Here is a 23,049-nt window from a genome sequence, read left to right on the forward strand (position 1 = left end):
CCTGCAGCACCTGCTGTCCCCACATCTAGCTCTCCTTCATCTTAAAGGGATTCTCAATCTCCTACAATGAGACCCACGTGATCTGGCTACCAGGATGAGTCGTCAGAATGGCTCTGCACCTCTGTTAAGGTGCCTAGAACCTGATAGCTGGTTGCAGGCCCTTTGCTGGGGGAAGTCTGGGAATCCTGGTTTACATTACAAACTCTTCATTCTGTAGTTATTACTGCCTGGCTACAGCCTTACTTGTATTTTGCATTCTGCAGGCTATCCGCGCTATTTGGTTGTGGGGGACCATTTGTCAGGAGAACACCACCTGAAAATCCTGAGGGCAGATATCCAAGATGATGCTGTTTACGAGTGCCAGGCCATTCAGGCGGCCATCCGATCCAGACCAGCCCGGCTGACTGTTCTTGGTGAGTCCTCTCTCCATGCTGGCATGGGCACACTGGGGAGGTTTTGTTTTCTTCTTTGGGATTGTGCTGAGTGGCTTTTTCAAAATGTGTTTCTTTGGTAAACCAACTGGTTCAGAAAGGAACCCGTGGTCTGAGCTATCTGTGCAGCGTATTGATCTGAAGGGGGGAATGTATAAGGAGCCCATGAGCCATACACCACAGAAGTAATCTTAGGATAAATGACACACACAGGGCTAGAACCCTGGTATTTCAGCTCTGCAAATATAGGTGCCAGTTCAGCAAAGCACTAAGCGCACATATAACGTTAAGCACATGAGCAGTCCGTGACTTCAGTGAGACTGTGACAGCGCAAGGTCCCATCCTGTCTTCTCCTCTGTCTATAGAGACTATTCAGTTGTTAAACTACACAAAAGTGTTTATTTGTATTGTTCCTCCCACCACCTTTACTGATCCATACATCACATCTGCCCCTCCTCAGTCTTCTGTCCAGGAGAGGAAAGGGAAGAGCTCTTCCCACCCAGAGATCCTTCTTGGTTCTGGCTTCACTAGCTTGCCTCTCTCCCCACTACATCCTTCCTGTGCTGCCTTCTGCCCTCTGCGTTAAAATGTTAATTAGCTCTTTAGTCTTCTGCAGCCCATTCTAATCTGCTAATTAGGTCCACTCCCAGAGGAATTAATTGCTGTTTAAGTGATCAGAGTGCTGGCTCAGCTGTTGGTTCCCAGCGCTCTGTCACAGGGATCAATCACCTGCTTAAAGTTACATACATCATGCTTACCTGCTTGGCTGGATTGGGCCATAGGATTCTACCATTTCAGGTGAGAGATTTCTCAAGACTGGTGGTAGTAGTAGGTTCTTTACCCTCAGGTAATTCACAAGAGGTTGATCTCTCTCCCCCTAATGCACAGCCCACTGCTGAAGGGAATGTGCATTGTGGGATTGTAACGGAAGGACTTTCTGTACTGGTTCACTTGCACTGTGCCAATATACTGTGCTGGTGAGGGACTTGTGTTGCTCTGGGAACGGTAATAACTGCTGGTAAAAGTGGAGGGTGTTATTGGCAGGACACACAATGAAGTGTGGATGTGTGTCGGGGGAAGGTTTGCTAGTAAAACTTTCTAGTGCAGACTAGGCCTTAGTGACGCTGCTGAGGAAATGTAAGTATTTTGCCTGAAACATTTCAAAATAAATGTTTTGATTTGCCAAAAAAAAACCCAGAATGTTTCTAATTTTTTTCCCCAATGAAAAACCAAAACATTCCCAATTTTTTGGTTAAAATTTTCAGGTTTCAAAAACCAAATGCTTTTGGGATTTGAGTTGAAATCCTTTGGAAATTTTTCCTTTAGTTTTGGGGGGGGGAAAGATAATTTCTTTTTTTTTTTTTTAAAGCACTTCAATGGAAATTTTTTGATCAGCCCTAATTATTAGTGAACAAAAAAACTCACTTCATTAATAATGTTTGAAAGTGTGCATCAATGGAGTATATCTTCCAGAGAAAATTAGTTCTAATTTATAGATTATAATTTCCAAAGAATAATTCTTTGAACTGAAAAAGCCTCTAAAGCATGAAAGAAATCTGGAAATGAACAGGAAAGTAACACAGTCCTATTATTTGTGCCCTATAGGCCTCCTCCATTTACTATTCCCCCATGCTAGCTACTTCTCCACATCCTCCCTAATCTGTGTCTCCTTCTTGTGTTGTATAATAATAATATGTTACAGAAGACATACAAAAGAAATAATATGTTATTTAATTAGAACTAAAGATTCCAAAATGAATTTAGTCCCAGGGTGCATAAGCGTACGTCAGAACTGAGAGTTATTGCAACGTGTTGATTTGAGCAGTAAGATGTTTTTATGGATCAAAGGGAAATCGTTATTATCTGTGGGGTTATGGAATGTGTTGGATAGATGTTTAAGTGAATATACATAGTACTTGCTAATTGGTACATTTACCTAAGCTGTTCAGCCACTCACATTTGTAGTGTCTTTTTTTCTTGTAAGTACATTAAAGTTATAGCACATTGGAATATGAGATTTGCAAACCCCTGGCAACGTGTTCCTCTTAACTTTACATGTATTTATGCAGGTGGTCAGGGGAAATGTAAGGTTGACTAGGGAGGTGTATGTGGTAACTCTGGTGAATCATTAGCGGTTCAGGGACAACAGTTCGCATACCTTTGCATTAGGACACCCTATCCATCTATCTGTCATCACCAGGAATGAAGATGAAGCTAGCCAAAGGCTACATTTAGTGACTCTGGCCAGCCCTCAGTAGGGAAAGTCAGAGGGTGTGTAATGAGCAGGAGCCCTGTGTATTGAGAGAGAGGTCTGCTGCCTAACAATCAGTTGATAACATTTGGTGCACTGAGCTACAGGTACAATATACTGTACATTAGGGAAGCAAAGGGCATATTTATACAGGAAAATGGAGAGAAATTTCAGGTAGTTACCAGAGTGTGTAGTTACCAGAGTGTAATGCCACCAGCTGTGCAGATATTTCTGTTTAATTCGCATCTTGTTCATGCAGACTCAACTGGCCTGCTTTATTTCTGAGTTAAGTGAGCTCCACAGGCATCTCCATGATGAGATGGGTAAAGTTTCCCTCAATTACAGTGCACTGGGTGAGGGGAATGTGACAGGCTACATAAGAACAGCCAGACTGGATCAGACCAAAGGTCCATCTAGCCCAGTATCCTGTCTTACGACAGTGACCAATGCCAGTTGCCCCAGAGGGAATGAACAGAACAGGTAATCATCAAGTGATCCATCCTTTGTGACCCATTCCCAGCTTCTGGCAAACAGAGGCTAGGGACACCATTCCTGCCCATCTTGGCTAATAGCTATTGATGGACCTGTGCTCCATAAATTGTCTAGTTCTTTTTTGAACCCTGTTATATAGTCTTAGCCTTCACAGCTTCCTCTGGCAAAGAGTTCCATAGGTTGACTGTGTGTTGTGTGAAGAAATACTTCCTTTTGTTTGTTTTAAACCTGCTGCCTATTAATTTCATTTGGTGACCCCTAGTTCTTCTGTTTTGAGAAGGAGTAAATAACACTTCCTTATTTACTTTCTCCACACCAGTCATGATTTTATAGACCTCTATCATATCCTTCCTTAGTCGTCTCTTTTCCAAGCTGAAAAGTCCCAATCTTAGTAATCGCTCCTTGTATGGAAGCTGTTCCATACCTCTAATAATTTTTGTTGCCCTTTTCTGAACCTTTTCCAATTCCAATATCTTTTTTGAGGTGGGGCAACCACATCAGCATGCAGTATTGAAGATGTGGGCGTACCATGGATTTATATAGAGCCAATATGATATTTTCTGTCTTATCTCTCTCTTTCTTAATGGTTCCCAACATTCTGTTCACTTTTTTGACTGCCATTGGACATTGAGTGGCTGGTCTAGTTACTGCTTAAGTTGATGTAATTTACGTCATTTGGGGGTGTGAAAAAGATATCCCCCACCCAAGCGACATAAGTTACATCGACATAAGCACTGTCCACACTGGCACTGTGTCTGTGGGAGACCCTCTTCCACCAACATAACTTCCATCTCTTGAGGAGGTGGAGTAATTATGCCAAGGGGAGAGCGCTCTGCTGCTTTGAGTGTAGATCAGGGAGTCGAGTCTTGCTCTGACAAACAGCATGATCTTGGCTAAGTCACTAAGGAAGGAGATTTCAAAATGGGTGCCGTTACCACGTAGGCGAGCATCATCTCTGACAATCAGATCCCTTACTTAAGTGTTTAAATATGGATTAATACACCTAATTTTAATTTGTGAATGTTGTCCATAACTTCTCTGAGACAAATTCAGTGGGGTTGCACAATGGCTGTAAGTTATGGCAAAATCTGAAGAATCCAAATATCCCGCTCTGTAAAATACATGTAAAAATAGCTTCCCGTGTTTCTGTGTGCTTTGGGATCCTTACGTGGCAGACGCTATGGAAATGCCAAGTATCACAACTGGCAGTGAAGACTGCTGATTTGCCTGGTTAAGTGGAGGCAGGATGGAGAGTGAATCACTTTCGCTAGCTCTTTCCTGGTCCCTGTGTTACCCAGCTTAACATCCTGCCTGTAGAGGGCCCCATAAGGGCCAAAGGAAACAAAACGAAAATAGCATCCTAAGCTCGGAGGAGACTGGGTTGTGGGGAGAGCCAGAGGCTGCAAGGGAACCGGAGCAGTAGACTGGAGGCAGCAATGTGGGCACTGGGTGCAGAGAAGGCTGGGCCTTTGACAGCTATAGGACTGAAAGCCAGGCAGGGAAGCAGCCTATTGTGCTTTCTAGCAGGAGACCAGCAGTATCAGCAGCAGGAATGTAAAGGGAAACAGCTGCAGGAACTCATGGGGTGCTGTTACCATATTCCTTGTACTGCGCTGCCCCTAGGGGTTGGGAACTGGTGCTTTGATCTTTTTTTTTTTTGGTAGAGTTAGTTGGAAGATATCTTTATTTTTCCACAGAAAAATTCCAACGAAAAGGGGGGGAAAGCATTCAGGTTTTCTTGCTTTGGTTTCCATTTAACTGAAAAACAATTTTCTCCATTCCCCCCCCCCCCACACACACACACTCTTTTCCCCATTTTTTTTACACTTTTTTTTTAAATCAGAGAACTGGAAAATTTCTACCAAAATGATTTTTTTCCATGAAAATTGAAAAGCCATTTTTTGGTTGAAAATTTTTTGATGAGCTCTAGTTATTTGTAACTGAAAAAGATTGTGGCTTGGGGTATTTGCACCTTTTAGTTTCTGGCTGTTGTTTATAAAGGAATCCTCTTTTATACTCAAAGTCTGTGAGTGTGGCTGGGGGCCCACTAAGGGCAGGAGTCACAAGTCCCCAGTGCTTGGAGCATCTACAGCACCTGCCTCCCAGCCTATGGTACACAAACCGCCCTACCAGACATGTAGCGGGGATGGGAATACCACTGACATCCCACTGTTATAGTATGTTTACTTGCAGTATATTATTCAGCCACTAGATGTCTGTGTGCTATATAGCATTCCAGACAGGGTATGGTCTCTGGTAAACAAAGTAAGCACATCTGGGACTTGAGCTGTGTGGAAGCCTGTTTGTTGGTGTCTATTATTTTCAATTTTTGTTTAATAAATGCCTTTGATTTAAGATCTGTGATTCCATATACTGGAACACAGAGGTTACAGTTCCTACAGTACATGAGACCACAGATGCAAATTTGTGTTAGTAGATCCCTCCTACATTCCCAAACCCTTGACATATTTCAGCGCAGGTAGATCCTCGTTTGGGATTGGTTGTGCCTCCCCTTTACCTCCCAGATTGCAACATCACATGCCAAAATACACCAAGTAAATATCCTTAAATCAAACTCCAATAAGCTCTCAAGCAGCATTTTTCTTACAGTGCCTGTCTGCATTCCCATTATTATCGATGGAAATAATTTTGTGCTTGGTTGGGGGTGTGTGTGTGTGCAGTGAAATCAATGTCAGCAAATGTTTATTTCACTGGACACACACAAACCAACCACAAAATTATTTCCATTGATGATAATGGGAATGCAGACAGGCACTGTAAGAAAAATGCTGCTTGAGAGCTTATTGGAGTTTGATTTAAGGATATTTACTTGGTGTATTTTGGCATGTGATGTTGCAATTTTTTTAATTGTTAAGTTTTAACTTTTTTTAATCTCAGCATCTACTACTGTCATCAAAAATTGTCTGACCTTCCTCACATTTTCACCCAGTTTTGAGAGTTTAAATTGAAAAAAGTAGAAAAAAATGCTTAAAAATAAACATCAATATATGCCAAAATTCTAAAACAAAACTTGATTTCGGCCGAGCCTCCTTCTTTTCCCCCACTGCTGACCCAGCAGATCCACTCCACCAGCTTCCAGGCCTGTATTTCCCTTCAGACTTTTCTCATTGATCCGAGAGGTACATAAGTGTAATGAGTTTATAAAACACAGAAGCTGGAGCCTTTCAAGTGTATTAATAGTAAGCAGGCAATCTCTAAAAGTTGGAAGAAAGTTACCCTGAGGTTTATAGGAAGTGGTTGCCTTGGAAGTTTTATTACTGTTTATCTGGCTGCAGAGTCCATGATGCACTCCAAGAGATGTATTGCTTGGGCTTGCCTAAGGAAATAACCATTAACACAGTCACATTAAAGCAACAGGGTCCGGGTGGAGCTCCGCAGGTGGAGTGTTGAGAGTGAGGCTGGCAGTGTCGGAGAACTAATTGTCTTTCTCTCTGCTGGTGGTGGTGGTACGGACCCAGGCACCATGTGGGGACTGGTAATGAGACCAAGCCATTCGCTTCAATGGCAGTGATTTCTCTTTATTTACAGGGGTGCTTGCTGCATTTATAGAGGGAGGCAATGCTATTGCAGCTATTTTTTAGGCTTGCAATCCAATAAAACAGTGTACACAGCCACTATAGAACTATACCACTATACAAATAACCGGCAGCTCTGTACAATGACAAAAGACTTAGGCCGGCTCTAAAGCTCTTCTAAATAGTTTCACTGTACTGTGGTGACCCTTCCTTGCAGCGAGCTTGCCTCTGAATCCTCATCACCCCTGGGTTTTATACAGCTGTATCTCCTCCTAGAGAACTGTTCCATGATGCCAGGGGTGGTGCGTTTCCACACGCTGCTGGCATGTTTTACAATTTGCAGTACTGAAAGGAAAGGTGCTTCAAATTCCTTCCTAACTGAGAGTGTGGTGGTGCTGCATCCCACCTGCAGTGCACCTGATAGATCTGGATGCAGGGTAGTGGGCCAGATCTGCAGCTGCTAGAAATCAGCATAGCTCCATTGAGCTAATTTACACCAGTTGAGGGCCTGGATCATTATGTTGTAGTCAACTGGCTACTCTGTGGCTGTAGCAGTGCCTTCCATGGAATAGAATCCAAGCTGCTCAAACTGTGTGTCATAGGCCCTATACTGGTGACAGCTAATGGAGATTCACCTTTAGCTCAAGGCCCCTTAGGCCAGTCAGTTAGACTCCACCATGTGTCCCCAATCCCCCTTTGATTAGCCCATGCAAATAAGGTGAGGATTTTTCCTAAAGCTACATGGCCATGTTCTGTGATATGTGAGGTACTGTGTGCCCCTTGCTAGTAGACTGGATTACTCTACATACGTCAGTGGAAATCAATACAATCCCTAAAAGGAAAGGAAGGGAATAGACCTTTCCAAGATGTTTTGTGCCCACTCCCCTGAGCTCCTGGGATCTCTCTGGCTTCATATCAGGGGGCTGGTCTGCTCTAAAATTTTCTTTGGCTTCCATTAACCCTGGGCTGAGTTCTGAGGTTCAAACCAAGCCCATTGTGATGCTCGGCCCCCAAGCCTCTCAGTTTCACCTGGTTTTGTGCTGAGACTGCAGGTTCTACACAGCCAGGAGCCAGAACCATAAATCCTCCCCAGACTTGTGTAGGAGACAGGGAACCTGTTTGTTTGTCAGAGCCCCATCTGGGCTGAGTCTGTACTGACTCGGGCATGTATCACATCGTGCTGGGTTTCCTTGCAAACCCTTAAGATTGTCTCTCAGTGTCAGTCAGTTGGGGATGGGGTTTGCAATAATTGTCGTCTGTTTATCACCTCCACCATCATCTGGCTTTCTAAACTCCAGTCTCCCTCCATCTTCTGCTTTGTGAGCCATTCTGCCCTCTGAAAGTACTCCTGCTTGCCCCCTCCCATAGCTCAGCCTTGTATTTCCTGCTCGTGCAAGTCTGTGCTGTCTAATTCCACACTTAGAGGCTTTAACTTTATGCATCGTTGCTACCAGGAAATCCCCCAAATGCTGTCTAACTCATTTTTTAACTGCTGTCACTCATGTCTGACAACAGCTTTACGGGTCTGGTGCCTCCTACTTTCCCAGCTCCGCTGAAGAGCTTACACCATATTTTAATTAAATATTTAAGATTTTGTCACGTTGTTTTCAAATCTACACTGTTAAATGTAGTGGAACAGATCATTCCATAAGACTTGGAAGTCCAAACACTCAAACAGATGAGCCTGTTAGTATCACTTACTGCCACTTGCTTCTGGGATAAGAGTTTAGCTCCCAGAGAACGAAAAGGAAAATTTTCCCTACTACTCCCACTGATGCATCCATTCAAATACCTCTCAGCCCCTTATGCACCATATGCCTGTGTTGAGGACAGATGCCTGCACTGTGTTTCTGCAGCCTTACCTGGAACAATAGGGAACACTTCTACAGCACATTTCACCCCATTGGCTCCCAATGGCTTTTTCCAAACTTTACATAAACAGGAGTCATGTTGCTGACAATGATAGGGGGATGCTGGGCTTACTGGGGGCATCGCCTAGTGGCTAGGTCTCTGGGCTTCCACTTTCCTCCATCTCTGGTGTGTCTTGTCAGCAAGCACTCTGCCCCCATGGTGGCCCAGCTTGTGGTAGTCAGCGACTTGGCCCTCTGGCTGGGTTACCAGTTTAGTTTGTCCCCTTCCAGAGTAACAGAGTCCAAGGAAATATAGGCAGTAGCTTTAAAACCAACAAAAGGAAGATTTTTTCACCCAACACAGTCAACTTGTGGAATTCCTTGCCAGAGGATGTTGTGAAGGTCAAGACTATAACAGGTTTCAAAAAGAACTTTGATAAATTCATGGAGGATAGGTCCATCAATGGCTATTAGCCAGGATGGGCAGGGATGGTGTCCCTAGCGTCTGTTTGCCAGAAGCTGGGAATGGGCAACAAGGGATGGACCATTTGATGATTCCTTGTTCTGTTCATTCCCTCTGGGGCATCTGGCATTGGCCACTATCATAAGACAGGATACTGGGCTAGATGGACCTTTGGTCTGACCCAGTATAGCTGTTCTTATATAAAATCACATGTCCTCAGAACAGGGAGTGCCTTTGGTACACCTCCTGGTCCCTGTAGGTAGCTCACTCTGTCTCCAGGGCTTCCGGCATCTCTGCCCTCTTCTTACAGAGATTTATGCCCCCTCTGTAACAACAGTGGTTGGTAGGGGAGCCAGGGCCCTTGCATTCCACCAGGCTCCAACCCAGCACCCCATGAGAGGCAACAATGTTAAGCACGTTGGAGTTCTTCAAAGCTGCCTGCCTGGGCACTTCCTATCATCCACCTCCCCCAAAATGTCCAACATCAACATAAGATAGAAAAGAAAAACAACTCAACCTCCAGCCTGGCTGGGCTTAGCTGCTAGCCCCTTCCTGGCAGCGAAGGCTTCTGCAGCACCCTTGTTCAGGAGCTCTCAGGGTAAGTCTGTCCTCCTCTATCTGCCCCCTTCTGAATTGGCTGGCTCCCTTTTAAGCTCGGTCCGAAGCAAACTCTGCACATGCAGGGCGAGTCATCTGGGCCCAGAACTGCTCCTTAACCCCTTCAGTTCCAGTGTGGGCTTTATACATCCTATCACGCTGAGATGCAGCCACCTCTGCAGGGGAAGGGGGGACGGGACACAGCAGCTGTTTAATGGTGCACGTTACACAACACCTAGTTTAGGACAGGAAGTCAAGTCTCTCAGATCCAGCAGAAGACACATGGTGGAATGTATGATAGTAGGACATAACAACCCTAACAGGACCCTGGCCAGGACCATAATCTAGCAAGAGATGCCTCAAGATCCTTCATGAGTGCTAAGGTTCAGGACTCTGGTTTTAGCTCTCATCTGAACTTAGCCACCTCCCGCTGATCAGTCTTCCTAGACCTGTGCTGGATTATTAGGTCCATATTAACAGTCTAGAAGAGTGCCTCCTGCTGAGTCACAAATCCATGCGCAGGGCTCTGGCACCTTTGAGAACATGAGACATTAATTCAAACAGGGATCCGGCAGCCTCTTTTATTTTTTTTTCTGCTTTTGGAATATTCATGAGGGGGTTGTTGTTTCTGCAGCTTGATTTGAAAATCATAACCACTCCAAACATTTTGGCACTTTCTTTTATTAATTCTATAGATTGCTCATGGCCAGTTCTGTGCTGCTTGATCTGTATCCGGGATTTGCAATAGGTCAGATAAATCACATGGTATTTTTCTCTTCCTTGAATGGCTGAGCCCCCATCCAAACATTCGTGCCAGTAAAATGTGATCCCGCAGACAGTCAGGGAACGTATCCCCAGTTTGATCATCTTGCAGGTTTGAATTTGGAACCTATGGTTACAGGCTGAGCCAAAGGATCAGCTCTTAGCAGAAATTTGGAAGCAGCAAACTCATTAACACCAGTATGTTATCCACCCATTAGACAGGGACAGAGCCCCCCACTGTGTTAATGTGGGTTACACTTGCATGGTGGAAGCCAATGCCTATAAGTTCTTAGTGAAGTGAATGTTGGAGGGAAATTCTCTCTGTTTTGCGTTATTTCAAAAGTACCGGGGTTACTTTCCCCTGAAGCCTGGGGCGTGCATCGCCTGCTGGTATCATCTGGGCACATCTCACCTAATCAATTTGGTTCTAGCTCTCATCTGAAGGTAGCCACTTCCACCTGACCAGTCCTCCTAGCACCATGCTGGCTCATTGCAGGGGCTCAGGCAGTCAGGGCATCTTGGTCTCTCCTGGTCGCTGGCTGGGGCTAGAGTCTTTGGGGTCAAGATAGAGGTACCTGGGTGCAATTTAACGGCCTGCTCTATACAAGAGGTCAGACCAGCTGATCTAATGAGCCAAAAACCAGATCCAGCCCAGAAGATTGCATTGAGAGCACATGGTGCGGATTCTGGGTCTTGGGGTGGGTCCTGTGTGCAGCTGGAGCATGTATAAGGTGTGGGGGCGAATTTCCCTGGTGCAGGAATAACACAGAGCAGCTGTAGATGGTGGGAGCCCTGACCCAGGGGACATGCTGGGACAGGGTGGCCCGTAAGCCTGGCACTACAGGGAGTTCTGAGCAGAACCATGGCCTATCGGCAGCCTTCTGGGCCCTGTCCTAGATGAGAGCTGCTGTAATTTATGCCTGTGGCCACACCCCACCCTGCAGCAGTGTGTGGATGGCATAAAATCATTTTAGTTTTCCCCTCCTCCTGCCCTGTGCTTCCTCAGAATCTCAACCCGTCCCTCTGCTTGCGCACGCTACTGCTGTGGTGCTCTCTCCGTTCCCCCACTCCTCTCTTTAAGCCTCAGTGGCCCGTGCCCTACATCTGACACAGACTGGAACAGGCACAGGCGGGGAGGGAGGGGGGCAGGTTACACAAAATGAGGGCAAAAGGCAGCTTGATTCGCTGCTCATAAAACATCCCTGTAGTCTGCATGTACAAATCTGTACATTTGGTAGGAGGACCCAGCAACGCAGACTCCTGCAAGCCACTGGAGGGCTATTTGCTACCTGGCACATCTTTAATGTAAGAGCTTCCTAATTCATGATCTATTTAACTAAGATAGGGTATTAATTAAATAAAGTAAGAGCCTGATTAGGACTCGGAGAAATTTAAAAATAAAATCAGACGGCAATCGGGCAAAATTGCAAAGCAAACACTTTGGCTGTAACCGCTGGAGAGTTCCCTCCGGTCTTCCATCAAAGCGCAAAGCAGGGAGGGCAGATACAAGAGATTATATAGCCAACAGATGTGTGTTGTTAAAATATGCATCTGCCAGCCGTGCGGTTTAAGGAGCCAGAGGGCTAGCTTGTAGATCCTGCTGCACTCAGGGGACCATGAATGAATTCCAGTCCCTGCCAGCCCAACTGGGATTTGCAGACACATTAATTAGTGTTGAGTTTCCAGATCTCTAATGCAGCCAAGCGAGGAGAAACTTTGAACAGAGCAGTTGCTGCCCCAGGAGGAAGAGGAAGGGGGATGGAAGAGGCAAACCTCAGCTTGCTCCACTGATCTGGCAAAGGAGTTGTGAAGCATTAGCCCATGCTGGCCAGGGGCGTACCCAGAGCCTGTGGCAAGAGGGCGGAGGAATCCAGGTCAGGCAAGCCACGTTTCCAAATGAGTGACTAGACTGCGGGGAGCCCTGATGTTAGTGCTGCTGACTTCCTTCGCTGGCCTCATCAAAGGGACGTGGCAGGCTGGGAGAGGATTTTATTATCCCTGGCTTACATGAAGTTGAGGCTCTACCCATGACACATCCAGACATCACCTCCAAGTCCCGCACAGCGTGGGAGAACCAAGGATGAGGCCATTAGAAAAGGGAGCACAGAAGGGATGGTGGCAAGAATGGGCACTAGGGGATTATTACTTTCAGGAGCTCCTGTCTCTTAATTAGGCCTCACATCCGTGTTTTTCAGAGAGGTAAACTGAGGCATAGAGTGAGAGGAAGTGATTTGTCCTGGGTCATATCACAACTCCGTGACAATCTAGGAGTAGAACCTCAGGAGCCCTGGCCCCAGCCTCTCCACTCTGACCAAAGTCTGAGGAGAATCATGCTGCCCTAGTCAACAGCTTTCTTTTCCTTCTGACAGCAGATATTTGACAGCCTCAGACTGTGAGAGCCAGATCGCATTGAACTATAACGTTGCCCCAGTGTGACGGCTGCAGTGAGCGCAGCACAGATTCACTGCATTGGCCTGGGCAGTCGGAGAAACTCTCGTAAAAGGCCCCCGCTGATACTGGTAGGCCTGAAAGTAGATCTGCTGGCTTTGTCCTGTGCACATGAGCCCCCGTAGCCTGCCACTCTACTGCCCTCCCTGGGTCTCTTTTGCGAGCCAGTGGGCTCTTTTAATTGGCAAAAAGCTAGCCCAACTTTTTTGAAGTTCAGAAAGTTTAATTAAGGCCTCCATTGAGGCCACCATCACCCAGCCAGCCATCATACAACCTCCCTTCTCTGTGGCAGAGAGTCCCTGTCATGGCTTAAATTCTCATATAGCAGTTCCTGGAGCCCTGGGCCTCAGGGCTTCTGCCCCGCAGGAGGCACCGGGGCTTGGGGCTTCTGCCCTGCAGGTTTGAAAATATTTACTGGAGCTCTGCTCTGGACAACTCCAGCTGAATTTAAGCCTTGTCCCTGTAATGAATCTATGTCCTACAAACAACAGACATCAGTGTATAAACAACACACACAGCTGAGGCTAAAAATGAGCCCTGTCCCTTCAGATCCCATCGCATCGGCCTTGGCTATTTCACTGAATGGAAACTCCCCTAGTGAATGATCGTAGTAGGTCCCTTACCCTCTGGAAGGTGCCATCACACACACATACACACACAGCCCTCCAGCGTGGGGGCAGGCAAACAAGCCACATGTTTCATGGGGCTTTCAGGAAACAACTGGGTATTCCTCTGCTGCTGCAGGGTGGGAAGTGTCCTCTTTCTTGGATGGATCACTCAATAATTTCTTAGGAACACTCCCTGCCCTGTGGGTGGCACCCTACAAAGAGCCCTGATGCCAGAGGGAAAGGGTGAGCATCTCAGACATTCCCTGAGGAAGGAGAAACAGCCAGAAGGTGCTAGTACCCCGCATCCCAAACTAACCTAGTGCCCTGCCTCTGCCATTGGCTGTTGGCCTAGTGGACAAGCTGGGATCTTACACATGTTCTAGCCCTTGTTTGTTTAGACCCCTGCTTCATTCCCTGACCCTCCATTGCCAGTGTGGGTATCTCAGGAGAGCATCAGGCAGGGAGAATGCTGCCTTGGTCTAGGCACTCACAGGAACAAAAGCTTTCCTAGCTAGCTGACCCCCAGGTAGAGGTCAGCTGGAGACTGGCTGCTGAAAGACGTGTGTTTGTGGGCTCTCTGAATGACCTCTGGCCACTGGGAAGTGGGACTGTAAGAAGCACACTCCATCCTCTTCTTTCCCTCTGCTCCAGCCACCATGCAAGCTGTGCCAAATCCTGCCCACTCCAAGCTAGAGAAAGAAGGTGGCAGGTTGGCCCGTAGAAGTAGCTGAACATGGGATATCTGCCCTCGATTCTGTTACTGTCTTTTTTACATCATGTCCCAACGGGCTGGGGGGCAGCAGGTTGTGAGGACTAGGGAGTCATGGGAAGTCTGTATTTGCAGAAGGTAATAGGGGAGGACACAGGACCTAGGTGGGGGTGATGCTCATTTTGCGAGAGGGTTAAGGAGGAGAGGAGCCAGAGCTGGATCCCTCTGCCAGCCAGTAGTGCAGGAGCTCAGCATCTGGTGCCCATCAGCCTATGTTCAGCTGCGGTATTATAACTAATGAGAGCCACGTGTACTGAGTAAGGTCAAAGGCACCCATCCCCTTGGTCTCCAGTTGCCAATTCCCCCTTGATCAGTGATCCAACAGCGACCAGGAGGCAAGGAGTAATATCACAGTCTCCTCAGTAGCTCGGATAGCACATGTGAGATCCACATGAGCACCAAAGGATCTGCACTGTCAGGGACGGAAGGACTGCTTGCAGGGATCCCAGGGATTGGTGCCTCCAGCTCTGCCTTGTAACTAATGCTCAGCCGGAGACACAGCCCTGTTTGCAATGTTATTTCTGTGACTAGGAACAGGGAGAGGTTTCCTCTGGGTGAGGTGTTGCTAAGGGACTTGGCTAAGACCAAGACAGGGGCTGAAGAGGTCTGCTAAGGAGGGGAAAGAGTCAGTTTCAGAAATGTAGTCTTAATAATTGATATACAATTAATTTTTACATTCACCTTTTCTCATCCATTCCCCTGCCTCCCACTCCAAGGTCTCTTCTAATATTAACTCTGCCTTCTTGCAAGTCCCACTAGAAATAAAGCTTTCCTAAATCAACATGAATTATTTAATGCGACAGATTAAGTCAATTCAAACACGGAGCTGCTGTCTTTTAATATGACATCTAACCAGAAGCAGGCGAAGAAAGCGAGGGCTGCATGGGTGGTCAAGTGATTTCAAGTTAAACCGTGTCATTTGAATGTAGCTTTTTATCGAAACCTTAACAGGGTACTATGCACGAAGCATGCTGTTACTAAGCATTATTAGATTGATCATAACCATATATGGTGACGTTAGACTTCTGCCTTTTTACTTTTTAATACATCCGCTTCCTATCGATTCAACTGAATGTAAAACTAGAGTGGATTGGAAAATGCAATTTCCATCCCACGGCAAAGTCAGATGTTTCGACATTTGTTTTGTCCCAAATTGGGAGAAAATTTCAAACTATCAAATATTTTCACAGAATGAAAAAGTCAGAAAAATTTCCATTTGGAGATGTTCAAATGAACGTTTTGGACTGAAATGAAACATTTTGAATGAAAATTGTGACTGAAAAATGCCAGTGTTCGTGGAAGTAGCAGTTCAAAGCAAACATTTTCATTTTGATTTTTCCAGTTGGAAAATCAAAACTTTGCATTGAAATTGACATTTTATTCCCACAAAAAAAATTCAGTTTTGATAAACCACATTTTCCAGTGGGACAATTCTCCAGTGGAAAAATGTCAATCAGGTTTACTCAGAATGAAACTAAAATATCAAGCAACATAAAGACCGAACCCAAATAACTTCAAAATGTGATGCCCCGTCAACAGTGAAGTAGCAGTGAGACAATACTGGTCAGCATGTTCAGAGCGCCGGAGAACACACTGTAGGGAATAACTCTCCATTGGCAGGGGATTACCTGTGGCAGTGGGTGTTCTCCATTCCTTACATCTATGGACGGTAGCTTTGCTTTCTGTGCTGCACAGTTCAATCTGAACAAGGGCATCTCGCAGCCAGTGCGTTCATTTCTGTGCTTCAAAGGCCTGCTCCCTGAGAAGAGGATGAGAAGTGAAGCCAGCACATGCACATGCTCTGCTTTTCTTCTATCGGAAGAGAGAGATGAAATTGATTTACTTATATCCCTATTAAGTGCATCTTAGCCGGCCACATGGTACAAGCATGAAGTGCCATATTTCATTTATCCGGCAGCCCTATTCCCTGCCAAATTCATTACTGTGCAATAACACTTTACACAATGAGTGTGCAGTAAGTAAACTGGAAAGGAGGAAAGTAACGGAGTAAGGAATAAATGACAAAGATGGGCCATTTTCCAGCTCTGCTCCAGCTTAGGTCCCTTTTTGTTTAACATTAAAAATCCACCCTTCATTCTCAGGGCTGCTCCTTGCACCGTTTTACTTATTGCACGTGCAGTTCCAGAGCTGAGGCGACAGCAACTAGCATGGCGTGTCCAATTGCCATGAGAATGCAAAAAGCACTTGCTTGGAGAACCCCAGAGGGGCTTTTCCAGCATGAGATAGGGAAATCTGGAGCCTTTGCAGATAGAGACCAGCCTACGGGTTGCTTCCTACCGCACTGTGATGGGAGATAAAGATTGTCCTAGTCTGACAGTGAAACAGCCACAGTTAATCTGTCGTGTTTATGACTCAAAACTAAAAAATGGCTCCCAAGATCTTTATTAATCATATTAAAAAAATAATAAATTCCCTGCAAGGATGTCAGGGCGGTATCTAACATGCACCAAGCCAGCTGATCCTTCAGAGGGATGTTCAAATGGCTGCCCCACCATCAAGAGATGGAGGATATCTTGAAAGTAGTGATCCTGGAAAGTTTATAAGTGCCAAGCTGCAGGAGTCCTGGAACTCAGTTTCATTGTTGCTGACTCTTGTGATTTAATTGCAAGTCTTGTGATATTTGATGCTTTTCTTAAAGCCCCAGCCCCTGGAGTCATGTGATGATGAGACTCTCAGCTCAGTTATAAGCAGAATAAAGAGCCTTTCTGATTCTCATTTAAATAGTACCTTAGGACACAGTGGGAGCAGCAGCTCTTATCTCATTAATCTCTTCAGTTCCTACAATTCATCCATCCTTCCAGGTGGCAGGCATCTAGTTCCTGTGCACACCCTGGCATCCCTCGAAAAGGGGCTGCAGGGCAATTCTTCCTAGTGGTGATGGATGTGGTAGCTCTGCAATTAACTCGTGTCACCCTGTGCACCAAGTGTGAATCTAGATCTGTCCATGTCGGCCCTCACCAGCTTAAAAAGTGTGCTGTTTCACTGAGCTGGGAGGAGTCAGTGTGGCTGCCGCTGGTGCACAGATCCTGAGCTATCTGCAAGTGGTGGTGGAGGATCCGCTCACCTCTTACCCACTTTGCTCTGGAGGGGCTGGCAAATCTTTAATGAGGTTGTTGTGTTTTTTTTAAATGTCCATGACCGATGCTGACATTTTAGATCGTCTGGGCCCAGCTATGCTGCACAGCTAGAGGGGAGGGTGATTGAAGGCTCAGATGGGGGAGTATTTGCAAACATAAATAAGGGCTCCAGTACTTCCAAATTCACACAGCTTTAGCAAGAGAGAATCATTTACCATCTTGCATGGAAAAGCAAGAAGGAAGGAAGCAGGGGCTTCTAGCTGTCTGTGGAAATCCCTAAATCCCTTCTGTATTGCTCACTCAATAACCCCCTGCACTCGCACATGCAGACACAGGCAAGCCTTCCCTGTTTGCTGTGGACTACAGCATAACACGTCTGTGCGTCCCTGAGATTTGTGGAGGCCATAACCAGGGATCAGTCACTGTTAAGAACTTGGTGGGTTGTTAGTGACCTGACAGAAGTATTGACTCCCTCTACCCTTGTCAGGTGACAGAGAAGAATGAAGCCCTTGAAGTGTGACATCACCTGAGAGACAGCCCCCGCTTTCCTATTGATCCTGCCTAATGAAAAATGAAACAAAGGCTCAGAAGGGGCAGGAGCCGCTATGAAAAAAGAAAAGTAAATGGGACTAGGAGGGGCCATCACTCGGGCTTTTCTCCCTGGAAGCCTCTTTGCAAAGGCCTCCTGCTCCTGATCTCAGCTCTTGGCCTTTTGTGGGGGTGAATCTAGTGTCTGTGAAACTAACAAACTAGCAGCAAACTCGTTTCAGTCAGATGCAGTGAGGGCTGGCTTTGGGCAGGCTCTGCAGGGGCAGCTCTGCCAGTGCCGCTCAGTCAAGCTCCATAGCCCTGGGCCTCCCATTCAGCGCTACCCTGACCTGTAACCTATGTGCTGGTCCAGTTCAGGGCTCCACATACACACACAGCTCCACCAATGCTCCTCAGTCATCGCCTGCTAATCTGGTCCCGATGCCCACTCCTCCAGCCACAGCTCTGCCAATGCACCTCAGCCCTGGTCCCCCTGGCTATTCTAACCCATTAAAAAAGCTACTACAGTATTCTACAGTCATTGCTGCCATCCCCTTGACATCGCTGGGACTAACTCCTTGGAGCAAAGGACTCATATGCCGATGTTTTTTGTAGGGTCTGTATTTTATCTGAATCCTTCCCTTGCCATCCAACATTGCTTAGGGCACAAACAAGGCTTCACCACCCGTGTATTGTGGGCCATTCTTTGTACATCCTCTATATTGTTAAGTCCCGTACTGTTCCTGTCTCTGAGCAGTGTTCTTTCAGTCACTCTTTTTGCATGTTTCTCCAGCTGCTCCCTGGAATCCCTGCCACGGCATGCCAGCCTGACTTCATTTTGAACACATGTGCCCGATACTTCCATCCTCTTTTCTGGATAACTTTAGAGTGTTTGCTTTTGAAGGCACTCAGCTGTCTGTCTGCATCTAGGGTGGGTTTCCAGCTTTCACGTCCATAAATTAAGGTGGAAATAATATTTGCAATGAAGATTCACAGTTTGGTCTTTAATTTGTAGCGTTTCAACAACCAAATCTTGTTTAAGCTGGTGAATGAAGTTGCTGGTTTGCCAAATTAGGGCATTATTTCCTTCTGGGTATCCCTGTTGGCTTGCACACTGCTACCAGGGTTATGTGAATTGAATGACCTTTTGTATTCCTTTGCTTTCTCACATAATATCTGAGTTGGGAGTTGCTGGGCTTCTCATTAGGTTTGTTTTTTTCATACCTCATTATTAGCCTTTTTCGTGATGCTGGACAGTCTTCCAGTATTTGCATGATGGTTCAGCTGTCACTTAGAAGAGCTCTGGGGTAAGCAAAAGCTAGATCTAGTGTGCTGCTATTGCTGAGCCATGCAATGCCTGTGTTGTATCCATCTGTGCTTTTTTTCATCATGAAATCAATGGTAATGCCAAGCAGGAGAGGCGAGAGAATGCATCCTTGTTTGAGGCCAGTGTCTGTGTCAAACCATTCACTCAAGTCTGCGTTATGCAAAGCACAAATCTCAAGACAGTCCCAGCCTCCAAGAGCTTATGGTTTGGACAACAGGCCTGGAGGGACAAGATCAACTGCTCCTAACTCCCTACTGCCCTGCCCCACGTGCAAAGGGAGTGCAGAGTGCATGTGAAACATGACAATTCTGATCTGGGAGCATCTTGCACTTGCCTTGCATGGGTGTAAATTACAACTCAGGATGCAAGGCAGTGGAGGATCTGTGTGTGTGTGTGTGTGTGTACGCACATTAAAACTTGCTTTCTAGTTTCTAAAGCCAAGTCTACATTACAAACTTCCACCCGTATAGTAATGTCACTTAAGAATGTGATTTTTTTTGCATATTTTTATACCAGCCAAGACCTTACTGAAGATCCAGTTACAGCGATAGAAATTATTTCACTCAGGGAACCAGTATAAGCTATACCAGTAAAAGCACTCTTGCCCATACAAGCTGCATCTACACTAGAAGAGTTTGTTGGTATAGCTGTACTGACTAAGCTGTTCTAGTGCAGGCCTGACCCTAGTTATTGATAATGATTTCTATTACAGTAGCACCTAGAAATCTACCTACATAGTCTGTGGCAGTGAGCCTCCCAGCCTGGATTGATAGACTGAAAATAGCTGTGTAGTGGTTTGAAGTTGCAGCTTGGGCTGGAGTGAGGGCTCTGAAACCCACCCCTCCCTAAAGGGGGCCCCCTTCAGAACCTGAGCTCCATCCTCAGCTTCAAAGAGCTGTCTGCACAGCTGTTTTCAGAGCGCTAGCATGAGCCCCACAAACCCAAGTCTATCGACCCAGATTGGGAGGCTCACAGTCATGGGCAGGGTAGACCTACCCTCCAGTCTGCAAAAGATGATGGGGGTAGAGCTGAGCAGGAAACATTTGGCCCATCCCAGGATATTTTTGAGAGCTTGAAATTATTTTCTTATCTTGACTTGGGATGAAAAGTTGAAATCTAAAAAATATTTGCAAACCGAAAAACCCAAATGTTCCATTTTGATTATTTTGAACCATTTCATTTTGATTTCAACCTTATAGACTCATAGACATGAAGGCCAGAAGGGACCGTCCAATCTGACCTCCGGCACATTTCAGGCCACAGGACGTCCCCAATCCACTCCTGCAATAGACGTTTTTCTCTGTTTAAAATTAAAAAAAAAATCAGTCTAATTTGCTTGAATTTCAAAATGAAAAGTCATTTTGAACTGGAAAGCCGGAATGTTTCGTTTAGAAAATCAGACTTCCTTAACACACTCAACTCTGACCTCCGCAGAGAGAGAAAGAGAGAGAGAAGTGATTCATGGCAAATTATGGATTTAAAAGCTGCGATGAATCTCCATTACAGCATGAAATGAGAAAGGCAAACACAGCTAAATGGAAGACCTCCCCTGGGCAACAGGAGGCTGCAACTTACCAGAGTCTGGGGGGGGAAAAAGGAAAAGGGTTGTTTTATTTAACTAAATATTGCCGCAGTTTAGCAGGTGCAGGCAGGGTATGCTGCTCGTTTTAACAGCAACGCAGATTAAACGGGCAGGTTCCATTACCATCAGGTGGGGCAGCAAGTCCCACTGCTCTGCCAGAGCTCTTAGATTTCCAACACCCCCCTCACATGAGCCAAAGGAAATAGAACACGGTTAGTTAGAAGTTTTTGAACTGCTGTGATCTTCCTGGGCCATGTACCGGGGGCTGCTCATCCCCACAGCTGGAGCTTTGAGGCTGAGGTATCCTGAGCTGTTTGTCTGGGACTTGCCTTCAGTCCAGGTCCCATGGTAGGGCCGCGTGGTGGTTACCTGGGATCAGAAGCATTAGCTGGCATAGTATGGGTTTGCTGATAGGTGGGGCCATGCCTGGAGCTGCATGGCACTCATCGGGTTTAGTTGACAGTGGGATCCCACAAACTTTTTTACTAGGCTCAGGGGGTGGTTCTGAAGTGAGCGTTTGGGCCATGCAGTGAGGAGAGGCCTCGTTTAGTCGCCCGCTACCATGGAATAAGGCGTGGGGTCTTCAAACCCTTCCCATCCCCGCACCACTTAGCAGCAGTGGCATTCGTATTAGAGCACCTAGCGATCCCCGCTGAGATTGGGGGCCCATTGTGCTAGGTGCTGTACAGAGCCATAATAAGAGGCATTCCCTGCAGCCTAAGGGGTGAGAAGAGGAACAGAGGCAGGAAGTGACTTACCAGAGGCCAGACACAGAACCCTGGTGTCCTGAGTCCCACCCAGTGCCCTACTCACCTCCCTCATCTCTAACTGCTCTTCAGCTCAGTGCAGCATCACCCCTGGCAATGACTGTAGGACGTTTAAGCAGATGCATTTGTGCAATAGCCCATATGCTTGTGTGATGTGCTCCTGGACCACGTACTGCCTGTGAGTTGCAAGGTAACACAGTGCCACGGACAAGCCTCTTTGTGCTGCTCTGCCACTGGGCCTTATCAGCCTTCCTGCTTTCGGGTGTGGGGGCTGTTTGTTCTTCCGGGTTCATTCATTCTTTGACCCAAATGGGGAGAGTGTCACAGACTCAGATGTTGGAAGGTCAGAAGGGACCATTGTGATCATCTAACCTGAGCTCTTATCCCCATTTCATGAGGAACTGGGGCAACTTGCCCAGAATCGCATAGAAACGTGTGGTGGGGCTGGCAGTTGGATCCAGCTGCATAGGGCCTGTTCTGCAACCATAAGCTCATCCTTCCTCCATGAGGCACTGCCAATTGATTTCATTTGCAGATGTCGCTTTTGTGATGCGGACACCTGTTCAGTAGGCATTGGATTGAGACGGTCGCCACCCATCTAACTCATTTCACACCAGCTACTGCGCAGGCATCCTAGGGTAACAGCGCCTTCTAGTGGCTACCAGCCAACCCTGGGTTTGGCGGAGTGACTCAGGTAAAAGGTGCCAGTCCCCTGACTCATCCACTCTCCTGTTGCTGTGTGGCTGTCCTTCCACTGCTTGGGCTGCCCACATTCCAGTTTGGTGGCTGGAAAGGTGTAGATTTCAATGAGCTAGTCAATGCAGCCAGCTCCGCAGCGGTGACCGGAGAGCCTGTTGATATTTCTGAGGCTGCTATTAAGCTGTACACTGGAAGAGGAGGTGGTGCCCCAAGCAAAACCCTCGTGCTTGGCGTGGTGTGGCCTGAAGTTTGGGCCGCAATGGTGGAAGCGCCTCCCCGCTGAGACGACGCGCCAGTGTCGAGAGCAGCTGGCAGCAAAAGCCACCTGCTTGGAGAGAGAAAAATGAAAATCAGACTTACCGATTCAACTGTGAACGGGAAAACCAGGAAGTGTAGCCATGTACTCGGCATGCTGTCAGCATCCCCTGCCCATTTGATTGCAGGAGAGGAAGGATGGTCTAGTGGTTAGCACTCCAGCTTGAGGCTTGGAAGAGCTGGCTTTGTTTCCCTGCTCTTCCCCAGGCTTCCTGGGTGACCTTGGATAAGTCATTTGGTTTGTGTGTGGAATAACAGCACTTTCCTACCTCGCAGAGTTGTTGTGAGACTCTCTGGTACTGTATATAGATATGTCCTGCACCTATCAGCTCAGTTTGCCTTCACAGAGCTCTGCCTGGAGGTGGGCAAAGAGTAGCATTCAAATCTGTAGCAGCAGGGAAAATAAAGTATTTTATGCTATCGCATTTATTTGCTTAGAAAAAAAAGAAAAGAACAAATCCCACCTCCTTAATTTGGTTCAGTGACTAAATACCGGATACCAGCTGCCCTGCTTGCATTTTATTCC

The 23,049-nt window shown here is 46.5% G+C and overlaps 1 protein-coding gene across 2 annotated transcripts in view; it reads left to right on the forward strand.

Moving 5' to 3' along the window:
* Positions 1–287: 287 nt before the first annotated feature.
* KIRREL3 (kirre like nephrin family adhesion molecule 3) overlaps positions 288–23,049 on the forward strand; it is a 262,110-nt gene continuing 239,348 nt past the window's right edge. For both annotated transcript variants that reach the window (XM_039496138.1, XM_039496141.1), the window contains exon 1: positions 288–413. The gene's annotated coding sequence lies outside the window, so the exon portion shown is untranslated. The remainder of the gene's footprint in view (positions 414–23,049) is intronic.

The sequence above is a fragment of the Mauremys reevesii genome, linkage group 12 (assembly GCF_016161935.1).
Source record: "Mauremys reevesii isolate NIE-2019 linkage group 12, ASM1616193v1, whole genome shotgun sequence".
Lineage (NCBI taxonomy): Eukaryota > Metazoa > Chordata > Testudines > Geoemydidae > Mauremys > Mauremys reevesii.